General features: G+C 37.8%; 1 protein-coding gene across 5 annotated transcripts in view; it reads right to left on the bottom strand.

Moving 5' to 3' along the window:
* Positions 1 to 13,479, bottom strand: part of ncoa2 (nuclear receptor coactivator 2) — a 102,731-nt gene that overhangs the window by 70,793 nt on the left and 18,459 nt on the right. For all 5 annotated transcript variants that reach the window (XM_047350509.1, XM_047350511.1, XM_047350512.1 and 2 more), the window contains exon 2: positions 6,071 to 6,153. The gene's annotated coding sequence lies outside the window, so the exon portion shown is untranslated. The remainder of the gene's footprint in view (positions 1 to 6,070; positions 6,154 to 13,479) is intronic.

The raw sequence follows: 13,479 nt of genomic DNA, 5'->3' as shown, positions 1-13,479 counted from the left end.
CTGCATGTGCAGCCAAGAAAACAACACACTGCCTTAATAGAGGACATACTTGGCAAAAAGGTGATATTCTAAAATAATTTTTTTAGTTTTCTCTTGTCTTTGCATACGGCTCAAAACCAGTCATGAGACTGATTGCAAACCCACCTTTTGTTTGGACAGTAAAAAAAGAAAGAAAATAAATTCACACCATCCAAAACCATATTATAGGCAGTGCACATCATTTCTTCGAACTAACAGCTCGTTTCAAAAATAGTAGAATAGTTTTTTTCCGTTTGAATATGCTTACAGTGAAAGAGGTGGGGAAAGCTGTTGAAACACCAATCATTAAACATTATAATGTTCAAACTAAAGAGCTAAGTGTATGAATCGGAAGAACAACTTTTTCTGTAAGTTTTGTATGCATACACTAAAGTCAACTGCATTCAGCTATGTTATGAGATGAATTATCAACAAGTCAATATCAAAACAAAGAGAAACCAAGCTAGCGTTAGAATAGCACTTAACCCTTTCATATCATTTGTAGAAGCAAGACTTGATTTTACTTAGGACTGAGGTTGCATAACTGAAATCTAGTTACCCCATATTGGAGTACAGTGAACTGTCCACCAGTCATGAAAGACACCTGAATGTCACTGGTGACCGACAAACGAGAATTGGGGAAAAAAATATATTTTTGCCCCAACATACTTGTTTTACGGTTCCTACACATTTTTCCCCTTAAAATGCCATACTTTTCCAGACTCGGCTTTCCAGACCTCCCAGTCCTTTGCATTTGCCTTAAAATACACCATACAAGAGTTCACTATAAATGTATGGGAAATATTTCTACAGCTTTTAAGAGGTAAGCTGCAAAAACGTCAAGTTGACATGAATGGGGACCCAAGGAGAGAAAGAAAGGGAGATAGAAAACAAGGAATGAAGGGAGGGCGATGGGACAGAAGGACAAAAGAAAAGACATAAGGAAGTAAATAAGTTCTATAATTATATTTTGTTCATAATTATATTTTATTAAATTCTAAACTAAGCAATAGTATTTTAAGCTAAAATAAGCACCAACAAAACAGCCAAATCAATCAAAATCTGTTAGATTAATTTTCATTTAAAATTCTTTTCATCAATCCATGTACCGGTACAAAGTAATACTAGCAAATAAAAAAATCTTCCGCCACCACATATACAGATTTACAAAACATGCTCTTGTGTTAAAGGCCGTAAAAGGAGGATAGATTATAAAAACACTGACACGTCCATTCAACTGATAACATAATACATGAAAGAAATGCCCCGTATTGCAAGTGGAGACTGCATCTGCCACTGTGCCATTGCTGTAATTTTGTGGTTTAACACGGCTTTGTTTAGAGACACACCTAGTGTTTCTGGAGCGCATTGGGCAAGACAATTAATCAAACTGAATCAGAAGCTATTGGGGCAGCGTTTGAAGTCTCATTCACTGTTATAACGAGGGCCCTTCCAGAAAGCGCAAAACCTCTGTGGGGCTGAACAATGTCTTGTTGGTGTGTAATTTGTCCTCACATGGCGTATTGGCCCAACTGGCCCCAGGAGGAACATGGGGAACAAGAGTGCTTCTAGAGGGCTGCAAAACAGCAATTTATTTCCCACAAACTGAAGAGGAAATCATGACAGAAGAAGGACCCGGAGGATACTCGTCTTCTCATTTTACACCTCAGTATTTTTGCAGGGGTGAAAAGAGGTGTTTGGAGAGCCAACATACACAAACCTGTTGGATTCATGCAAGGTAGTATTCAAGCAAACATGTATTTAAACAATATCAATTTCAACAGAATTCAATACAGCCACCTGTAGTTTGTGTGAACTCCTGGCCTTGCCAACAGTTGCCGTTACCTTGAACCAGATGTGGGGCTATCAGATTTGGTTCAAGACAAAGGCAGACTGAGATGGAAAGAGGGCAGAAGAATGAAGTCAAAAACCTAAGTTTTACTGTGTACTGTGTGACTTGTTCAAGGTGATGCCTTCGGCTTATGTTGGTTTGTTTAAATTTTCAACTCTGCTTCTCCTGAAAACGCTGATAAAATACGTGACTTTTTAAATCAGCCTAAAGTTAACATCTCTATTCTGGTATGCAATTATTTACCTACAACCTCAGCAGTGTACACAGTGTAAACAGACTGACATAAGGTTTTTGACCACACCACAGCACTAACACAGCACTAAATGTATTAAATGACACATTTCTCGACAGTGATAGGTCAGCATCTTCTAGCTCTCAGTGCTTGGGTTTAGACACTTAAACATAAGAGTTTGATAGACTGTAAAAATGGGTGGGACTTTCTGACACTACGCTAGATTGGTCCCAATCTTAGTGGCACAATGGGACTAATATAAGCGTTTTTCCACTGAAAGAACTTTCTTTCTTGTACCGGTTCGATTGGTGTGCCTTTGAACTTTGGTTGAGCACCGGCGCGATTCCACCAATTTTGGGAACCAAGGATGAGCCAATAAACAGTTGCCGTTACACAACGTGGTAGCGAGACAGCGGAGCTTGCTGAGATTCATGCAATGTTGCTTTTAATGCAAAAAGTTAATACTATAGTTAATTCAGTACCTGTGGTGTAACAGAAATGAGTAGTTATGCAATGCATGTTTAGTGTGCCTTTGCAAACTTATAAATAATGTTTATAATGTACGTTCTTTGTCTTCACAGCCATACTTGTTGCTTCTATTCTCTGCAGCTTCAACCCGCCCACAATGGGAATTTGTGTAATTTGGCAGTTACAAATCAGAGAAAAACAAGATTACGTGAGGAGTTCCTCAAGGCTCTTGGACCCCTTTTATTCAAAAACAACAAGCTACTTCGACCTCTGACTATATGCAAAGGGTGAAACACAATTTTATATGTCTGTGTCACCAAAGTTACTAAATAAGTGTACCGATCATAGCAAGGACTGGAAATGTTTGAATTTGAACTGTACAATATTGAGTGAAAATAGCAATTGCATTGACACAAGACTCTGCTTGCCAATAGTTGTTTGGACCTAGATCATGGTGACTCAGATGCTGAAACTTGAACAGTTGAGGGATTCACTGTGATGATGGAAAAGAAAAAAAGTGAGATGAAAATGTTGGTTAATTGTCATCCATATATTCAACAAAAATATTGCAATTCCATGTTTTCTTAAAATTGCACAGCTCTCATTAGAATGTCATATAGCTTATTGCAGAAAAGACAGAAGTCTTTGTTTTAGCCTTAATAAGGCAAGGTTAGAGATCAGCACTCTATTGGACTCAACAAGGTGAGCATGCAAGAAAACCCTGTGTTGTTATTAACCTCGCACCTAAATCTTCGCATCCAAGTTAAGCCCAATTCTAAATCAGTCTAATACCACCATAAAACATTTTCAAAAATGAAAGGTTTCCTGTCCAGTCGGGTTAAGTTAAGATTGCTAAAAATGCATCCATGCAAGAGTTGGTAAACAATCCGACAGCTGCAGCTCACCCGAAATGCTGCTGCCAGAGTCCTGACCAACACCATGAAAACGGATCATATCTAATCAGGATCGAATCAGTTCTTGTTTGTGAAAGCAGAGAACCAACTTCCTGAGATGTGCAGAAACAAATGGCTCCTTTAAATGAGGAGTGAATACTTAACCATTTACTGCAGCTTCCCAATTGTTTTGATCACATTTACCTATTTACTTTAAATGTGCATTTTTCACTCCTTTCTTTTCATGTGATGCTTAGATTTTTCAATTAGTCTTGCAATGCATGTCTTGTGCAGTTTTCTTAATTTCTTGTGAATGTACATAAACACACAGAGGTATCTTGTCTTGCAGTGCTCAAAACAAAAGTCAAGGCAAATTCTGAAACTTCTGATGGGTAAAAAAAAACCAAAAACGCTGTTCCAGATTATATACGGCCCACTAGTACCACTCAAGGTTTTCTCCTCTCTGAAATCACTGCAAGGTAATGGTCCTAAAGTGGCCAGGCCCCCCATTTACTGAAAGCTGATCACACTCATCAATCTTTAATGGCAGCAGTAACTTCAGGATGTCACAAGATCAGAAGCAGACGGTTCGGCATCTGGATGTCAGAGAAACACTGTAGAGTTAATCGGTTGAATATGTAAATTAGAGAGGCAATTTGCCCATTTAGCATAAAGCCATGACAAAACATTACTACTATTATGAGTAAGCATCTTCAAACAACAGTATAGTCTGAATTCATCAGTGGCTAAGCGCTATGGGGAGATTTTGATAACACTGAGGAAATCAGGTTAATGTAAAGGCTCAGATGTTGGATATCCTGAGTTAATCTCCAAGGGTAAATTACCTAATTGATCTGAGCCATTACCGATCCACTACTGACTCCTCTGCTTATTGTAGTGTATATTAAAAAGCTTGTTTCACAATAAAGCAAAACAAGGTTTTGGTCTGATGGGCAGATATCAAAAAAGCAACACTTTGAACTGTAGACTGCACCATTCTGATCTCTATGGGTCAAATAGAACAGCTTCTTTTTAACATGAAAATGGAAGAATTTAGTGGAGTGACTGAGGGCAAAATACACACAAGGAATTATAGCAGTGGAAAGAAACTCTGATTTTATAAATCCTAGGAAAGAATTGCTTTTTTTTATTTAAGAGAAGAACACAGTGTCAGCAGGTAACACAAATAAACTCTCTAAAGAACCAGTTACTTCATTTTCAATGGTTCAAGGTTGATTCATGGCATTACAAAGTCCAAGATTACACCATGGGTTAGTAAAGAGCACTGGAACACATCCACCAATATTTCTACTGCTCAGCCAGTAAAATCTCAAAGCCTTGTAAAAGACACATACTTCAGCTGCTAATTTAGGGTGAAACCCTTAATTCGTTTTGGATATTCACCATGTCCTCAGCAGAACTACAAGCTTGTTAATCTATCTTCCAGTTGCCAAAATTCCCCAGTAAGAGTGAAGGAAGAATTTCATCTGTATATTAAAAATTAAGCTGGGCTGGTTACTGGCATCAATTTAAAGCAAGGTTTTAAAAAAAAGAAATGCTGTTTAAAAACTCCCAGAACTTTGCGTTACTACGGTCCTGTGGTTTGAAGTCCTTTTATCGAGATGCCAGAGTCCCAGTGGCTGGAGTTTATTCACAATGCAAGAAATACAATGCACCGAACTGCCAGTCAGATGGCTGAAAGGAGGCCTTTTCCCCTTGCTAACAAGAACAACTAACGCATGGCGAAATACACAAACAACCATGATGAGAAAAACTAAAAGGAGCAACACCAATCACCTATTAAACAGTGTCTTATAACTACTGTTAGCATTTAACTCCTAAAACTATAATGTTTAGCTTTGTTTAGCTTGTTGTGTAGATGTTTGCTTAAGTCTATGTATCAAAATCAAAATAAATGAATAAAGAATATGGATAAAATTAGTCTAATGATATATTTGTTTTATTATTTTAGCAGCTACTTTAAATAAAAAAGATTATTTTTGTTTTAAAATGTATGTAAATACTGTCAAACTGTGTTTTTTTTAACTCAAGGTTGTCATATCATCATCCAGGCCCATGATAATGCTGGGTATTGCTATTCAGAGAGCACAATAACTCCTGATAACAGATGTCAAATAATGGAAGGATTAAAACACCAAAGTTCTTCCAGAAACAGGAAACAAAACAGGAGAAAACAGGAAAAAGCTAAATGACAAACAGAACAACAACACTAAAGCTCCCAATTATTTCCAAAACTGTCAAATCAGAAAACCAACAAGTACAGAGAAGCGCATCAATCAAACTTGTGAAAGCAATAGATCGGACTCACGAAAGATCATTTAAGCAAAGCGCTCCTCTCTGTTACCCACAATGCACACTTAGGTCTGTAAAGCAAATGCTGCAAGCCAAACCCCCACAAGATCATCTCCACAGGCTCGCATGGCTGTATCTATCTTTTTTATGATGCAAGGCCGTAAAATATAACGAGTTTGCAGTTCAAATGTTTGCATCATGTCAACGTTTCATGCTGTTTGACAGAACTGTATTTATCATGTTGTGCAACAGAGTTGGACCAGCGAGAGAGTTGGCTGTATTTACGCCTCTTACCTTGGTCTTAGTCCAGAGAGTCCCTCAGGCCATTTCTGCAAGACAATAATGCCTGGAAACCTTTACACATCATCCACTTCTCCCTGCAGAGAGAAACAACATCAACACTTGGTAAGAAGTTCTCCACAGTGGGAAGCAACTGGTGTTACACAAAGGCATTTTAGGAACACATGTTTAAACAGTGCGGCAACAAGTGAGGACTAAACGCAACATTTATTCTGTAACCGAGGCTTCAGCTATTTCATTATCCACTGTACTGAAACCCAGGGAATAGCCAAAGTGTTTTTTTAAAGCCTCCGGGAGGGGACAGTGGTGTAAACACAACATTGTTTTGGTTGCATTTATATTTAAAAAATTGTCTGAAAACCTAAGGCAACAATGTCTTCAAAGGATTTTTTGTTCACTACCAAGCCTATTTGAGGGCAGAACACAACAACTCTGCACATTTGCAGCTCATTCGGCAGCTTTTAGCTGCCTGACACTTCGACTCAGAGTTAAAGAGAAATGTGCTTTTTCTGAGGGGAAAGGTTTGTATTCTGTTATGGCAATACAGTTCATTCAGTCGCTTTCCATGAAGTTTGAGAGACTTGATGTAAATAAGGATATAACAAAGACAAGTCTGCCGATGACAAGTGAAAACAAAAAATAGTGACCATCATAGAAATCATGCTCTTTTTTTTAGAGCTGCAGTTATTCATTTAATTATTTTTAAACCTTCAGATTCAATAAGTACCAATTTGGATTAACTCTGTTATTTGATCTGTTCTATTAAAAGGAACAGCAATATATGTGGCTTCTAAATCCTACCATTCAAATCATTAGACCATCAAAAACATTTCAAGAGTTGATGGTTAGGAAAAAAACAGTCCTGCAAGTTCAGCCCATGCTGAGCAAAAATCTATATTACCTTTATAGGTTTGTGCAAATGCTTTCAACAAAAAAAATGGCTGCTTTTTCTGTTCAGCTGCCACACTCCACATATGTATATAGACATCAATGTAAAGAGGAAGAAATATGCAAACACAAACATATTATACAGAGGAAAACCCACCACTGAATCATACTTACAACCCTTAGTTCTACCGTTAGGCATGGTGGTGGCATCATTATAGTGTGGGGATGCTTTTTATCTATTCTACCTTAAGAAGCTGCAGTGTTTGAAGATGTTTCACCAAACATACTATGTAAATCTTTTGGAGAAACCCCTGTTTCACTTTGCTGCAGATATGGCTTCTGGGGCAGCATGATAATTGCGCCACACGTGTTACATCCGTGTTTAAAATGCTACTTAAGAGACTTTTGAATGTCCTCAAATCGACTCAGTCAAAACGTCAAACGAGAATCCAATGACAAATCTGTTCAGCTTAAAGATTGCCATACACAAACACCTCACTAATCTAACTTTAACAGCCTGAAACAGATTTGTCTTTGAGAATCATTTTGGGCCGATGTGTTAAGCTAGTAAAGACAAACAAATACTTTGAGCTGTTATTGCTGCAAGAGAGTGCTGCAAGACAACTTTGGCAAACAAATAACTTTGCGTTCTATTTTATGCTTGTGTCACAGACATGCAAGTAGAGCCCCCATTTACAAATTAATAGTAAAAAAAAAAAAAAAATGCTAAGCAGGGATCAATACTCCTGCTTTATACTGCACATACCAGAAGAGCCAGCTGGGGAAACCACTTACATGTGATGAGCTGACATTACATGAGTGTAAACAGATTCTCCTTGTGAAGAAGACCGAGTACAAAGATAGAAACCCACAAGAGAAAAGAACTACATATATTTAGAAGTGCATCATGGAAGTAGCTGAAATCAGTGATGAGTTACAAAAGGTCTAAATGCAGTTTAAAAACCTCCTGTTTCCATGGTAACACAACAGTTATAACAAGGTAAACAAATGCCTAAATAAACGTGACTATTTCAACTCTTCTTTGGCTCTCGTTTCTTGGCTTTTTCTCCTAAGGAGAATTCTCCTCTAAGATTTAACTCAGTCACATGCTCAGTCACCGTCCAGACTTGATCTTTGGACTATATGACCGACTAAATCGAAGGCTGAAAGCACTCTATTGATCCAGCATTACAGTGAAAAAAAAACCCAACAAAACAATAAATATAAAAGAGCAAAGTGCCCCTGGTAGTATCAAACAGGTAGTTATTGCAAAAGTGATCTGTCGATTTCTAATCAGTTGAGGGTAATTACAGGGAACGATTCACTGAAAGTAAAAGTATTTCCTCTTACAAAACCAAAATTCAATAAAAAAAAAAGATGTACAGCAAGAGGAGCCTAAACAGATCAAAGAACCAAAAACGGTACAAACTGAAATCATAGGGGGTAAATGGAACCAGGATTAGTGGACTTTGTTATTAAATGCCCTCTTGGTAAAATAGCTGGTAATTGTTTTGTTAAAAATTATCTACATTATTTATTATATTATTATTACATGTGCAAAACACTCACCGCCTGTCTATGCACTAACATGAAAATAGAAAAGCTTCTTTGCTTACAAATTTGTCACAAATGTAGGGCTGCAACTCACGATTATTTTGCTAATTGATTAATCTGTTGACTATTTTTTAGATTAACCAATTAATTATCAGATAACAACACAAGTTTAATAAGATAATTTTTTATTTTTTGCAAATTTTTTTGCACCGTTTCAGCTTAATTGCAGCTCTTAGTGGGTTGTTTTTTCAGCAAATGGCATGTTTTAGAGTCTGCATACTCCAGTTAACAATTATTCAATTACTAAATGAGTTAAACATCACAATACAATAAAATGTTCCAGTCCTACACCAATGCAAGACAGATACTGATGTTATGGAGACAAACATTCCACATGAGGGTTCGGAAAACTGCTGGATCTCAAAAAGAAGAATAATCAATAGAGGTGAAGTTGGAGCAATCAATAGGCAATGGACTGGACTGGGATCAGCTGATTTAAATAATAATTACATTTATTTAAATGTATTTCTTTTCCTAATTATTACACATAAGAAAACTAAGAACTCACTATTTTTGGTCTATACATGCATGAACCAGCAGTGTTTACCTTCGTGATAAAAGGTTGGGGACATAAGCTTTGATGTATAAATAAGGGGCAATCTTGTAATTCCTTCGTTTTTTTTTTTGGATTCAAACTACCTTTAGCCAAGAACCTGCAGCGCATTTGTTCTCTAATGTGTAAGAGAAAAAACAAATTAAAAAGGAAAGCTCCTCCAGGTCCGAGGCCATGGTTCTCGACTGGGTGGCTCTTCCTCTTCAGGTTGGAAGGGAGATCCTGTCTCAAGTGGAGGAGTTCAAGTATCTCGGGGTCTTGTTCACGAGTTAGAGGAGAATGGGACGGGAGATCGACAGACGGATCGGTGCGGCCGCCGCAGTAATGAGGACGCTGTGCCGGTCCACTGTGGTGAAGAGAGAGCTGAGCCGAAAAGCGAGGCTCTTGATTTACTGGTCAGTCTATGTTCCTACCCTCACCTATGTGCATGAACTTTGAGTCGTGACCAAAAGAACGAGATCCCGGATACAAGCGGCTGAAATGAGCTTCCACCACAGGGTGGCTGGACACTCCCTTAGAGATAGGGTGAGGTTGCCGCTGCTCCTTCTATTAAAATTAAAATCATTTGGTCAGAAATCTGAAATCAATTATTGGTATCTGCCAGGAAAGGACTGATTAAAGCACCAAAAACAATCTGATGTTACCCTTTCAAATCTTTTTTTACAATTCTAGGTAATACCCATAGTGTTAGAAAACTCACAACTTCAGAAGGTTAAAAATAATTAAAATAAATGCAATACAAACTGAAAATATGTGAAGGAGATGGCTGAAACATGAAACTATCTATGCAAAAACTGCCAACTAGACTACAAAAGCAGCTACTTTTCCCAAAAACTGATTTTCCAAACAATCGTTGGTTATTAGGAGGTCAAAGGTCATTCAATTTAAGGGTCAAACCCCCTTTCAAACAAATCTGGGGAGTTCTTTAGTCAAAGCTAAACTTCAGGGTATCTTTAGTATTTGTGTACGAAACAGTTACTAATCACAGTTACTAATCAGTAATCACTACTGCGATTAAAAAGAAAAAAATATGTCACGTTTTTTCATTCCTCCAGTACTGGACTGATTTTGAATATTTGGTTCCTAAATCAACCAAACCAAGGCTAAGCTAACTGCTACTGAATCAGTAAATCAGGTCCATGTTCAACAGGACAGAAAATGACCATATTGCCCAGGTCACAGAGGGGCTAAAGACCAATGGAGCTCTCTGCGAGTGCCTTTTAAATGGCCCACTAATGGCTGTCAATGGAACAAGAATCAAGACTGATGTCTACCCTAATGAATATAATTGGCTTTAAGCCCTAATCTTGAAAAGGTTCGGTTGACATCAGTTTTCTTAGCTAAAATCAATAAAGTTTGCTCAATCAGAGGAGGTGAGATAAACTGCAAGATGTAGCAGTCAAACACAGATTTTCAAACGTGCTTTATCAAAAATAGAGCTGGCATTGGCCTAAAGATAGAGAAAACAAGCATTTGTTGACTTGCAGCCACCTACAGTACAAAAAAGGCAAATCAGAAAGATTTGTAGACAATTTCATGTGGGTTAAATTGCGAAGCACCAATTACCACGTCCACACCTCTGCACTCAAGCCCATGCAGAATCAGCAGATTTTATTCTTTTTTTCAAATTCCCTTGTTTTGCTGAGGGAAGCCTGTATGTGTGCGGCAGAGACGTATAAACAGACTGCAGAGAACAGGGAGGGGACAGGGATTTGCACTGATCACTACATTTTTACAGTCCTCACACCCACGAGCTGTCATAGGCTGGTGATAACACACCAACTGGCTGAAAGTTATGGCCCAAAATGTCCCAAAGTCGACATAATGACAGGAAACAATGAGAAGGGTAGGACAGAGAATCTGCACATAAATACTACATACATTTCCATTTTCCTGACACTTAACATGCATCTATGTTTTCTGCTCCACTGTTTTCAGCTCAACCTGCATTAAAAAAAAAACAGCCCCAAAACAACAAAAACTTCAGTTACCGACTTGGATGCCCAAGTATAAAGCCGTTTGCTCTATACCCACATACTGTAACAGAGGAATGCAGGCAAACTGGATTTCTCTAAGGAGGGTTTAACCGTAAAGCTCAGAATCAAAAATGAACACTGCACCTCTACACAACTGTTTCGATGCTCAGTTTCAGTTTGCACAAAAAGAAAGGCTAAAGTGAGAGAGAAAGGCTCTCAGGAAGGCCAGAATGCCTTGGAGAATATTCATCCTAATGTGTTTATCTTCCACATCTTTGGTTTGGTCCAGTCATGAAAAATATTACTTTTATTGGCTGTTCAGCAGGGGTGTAACAAGATCCCACGATATTAAAAACCGACAATGTTTTTGCAGGATTTCTCCAAACCTACACTGGTCACATTACACCTTTGAAGTTCCAATCTTATTTTATTCAAAAACACTGAACAATACCCGTGAAACAATACGAACTTGTTTTATCTGCACGTGAGGCAGTGCTCTCAAATATAAATTAAACTCTTAGAGCACTGCAGCTCCTTCAGTCTTTGATTTTTCACATTTTAAAAAGAAACTTTTTTTTTTTTTAAAGGAATCTGAACTGAATTATCCTACTACGAATACAAGTGCTTTAAAAACACAGCTAGAAAATAATTATACCATTTGTGAAAAACGGGGGAATAGCGAGATCTCCTCAAACCGGGTCTGGTTCTAGTGAACTCCCATTGTCGTGAGTTGTCACACCCTTACTGTTCTGCATTTGGGCACCTTGTCATTTTCTTAACCAATTCCTTTTATTGCCTACAACTAAGCAGATCAGATAATACAAACAGCAAAGCAGCAAATACGTAGCAATCATCCACATCCTCAAAGGTAAAGCAACCTTTGACCGAAGGCAAAAGGTGTGCCAGTAAATTGAGAAGAAATTTGTTTTACATAATCAATATGCGCTTCACATTTCCTTGGTTAATTGTGTTTTAGAATTTGACCTTTCAAAACGGACAGTAATATTTTTTGATTTATTTGTACACATGCCACTATGACCCGTTGCCACTTTGGAGAAAACAGAAAAGTTTTGGAGTCTCAATATTTTTATTATAAAGAAAAATGTCAATCAGTCAGAAATTTGAAAAGATTTATTCAGTATGCTGGTGCTTAACATTAAAGAGCAACCAGAATCAGCGGGTCAGAACTTTACCATAGCCAGACCTGATGTACAGCTTGCCAACATGTGTAATGCTGGTAGTTCTGAGTGCATCGTGTTTAAAAGGTTTACGAATATCACAGCTGTTCAAAAGCAAACTTTCGTGTTAACATCGCCACAAGGTGCTGTTCCTTTGAAGTTTATCTGTTTATCTTTCAGACACGTAATCTAGGTTAACTTCTTCTACATTACTGGCTTGAAATGTGGCACTATAAAACACTTATCTTGAACTGAAACTTATTTCACGTTGGTGTGAACTTCAAAGTAAGGGTTTATTTAAAGGGTTTATTTAACATTTAAGGCCATGAAGGAGGAACTGAGAAGCAAGAGATCGGCACACATGAAGACCCTGATAAAAAAACATTTAGACAGCTGATGCAGTAGCTTTCACATGTGTGGCTTAGGTAGCAACAGCTAGCTCTCTTATCTGATCCCGGCGGCAGTAAAAACAAATGTTTAGGGAGAATAATGAGACTGATATGCCGAGTTGTAAAAGACGTGTTGTAAAGAATGAGTCACAGCGAGAGGTGAATGTGTAGGTGGCTGACGCAACCATGAAAATGAAAAGGACAGTGAGCAGAATTAAGAGAGCAGTTATATTTTAAGAATGGCTGGCCTTCAGGTTGGTACTCTGTTGTGCTTGGAAAGAGGACCGAGTGTCCGCCAACTTTTCAGTTTCCAAGGAATGAGCTCCCATGGGGGTCCGACGGTGTACGGTGAAAGTGAAACAGAACAGGAAGGCGCCATGTCAGAGTGTTCTGCGTGTGCGTTTAGCAGTCAAAGACGCTGACAGGCGTACAAGCATTTAACACAAAAATTATATTAGGTTTAGATTCTTGTGTTTATTGAACGTTGTAAAGTACAATAAAAAAGACAGTGAATACACCAAGCGCTGTACGTTCAAAGGAGTGGGTAGAAATATAAACTTATTATAACCCATCCCTTCTCCAGCAACATCTCAATTATGACCTCTTACTATAAATACAAAGTTTCATACCAATCATTTATTGTTAACCTTTGTTCTTTATACATATATTCAGTAATAACCTCTCTATTTTGACATATCAGTATATTTTCTGATAAAATGTATACAATTTGTGACTGTTCAATATACTGTAATATAGAATGTTCATTGGCAACAGATTACAAACAGCAACACTATAATAATAATAA

This window comes from Girardinichthys multiradiatus, chromosome 21 (assembly GCF_021462225.1).
Source record: "Girardinichthys multiradiatus isolate DD_20200921_A chromosome 21, DD_fGirMul_XY1, whole genome shotgun sequence".
Taxonomy (NCBI): Eukaryota; Metazoa; Chordata; class Actinopteri; order Cyprinodontiformes; family Goodeidae; genus Girardinichthys; species Girardinichthys multiradiatus.
Note: the sequence above shows the minus strand (reverse complement) of the source record. Positions and strands in the feature narration are given on the sequence as shown.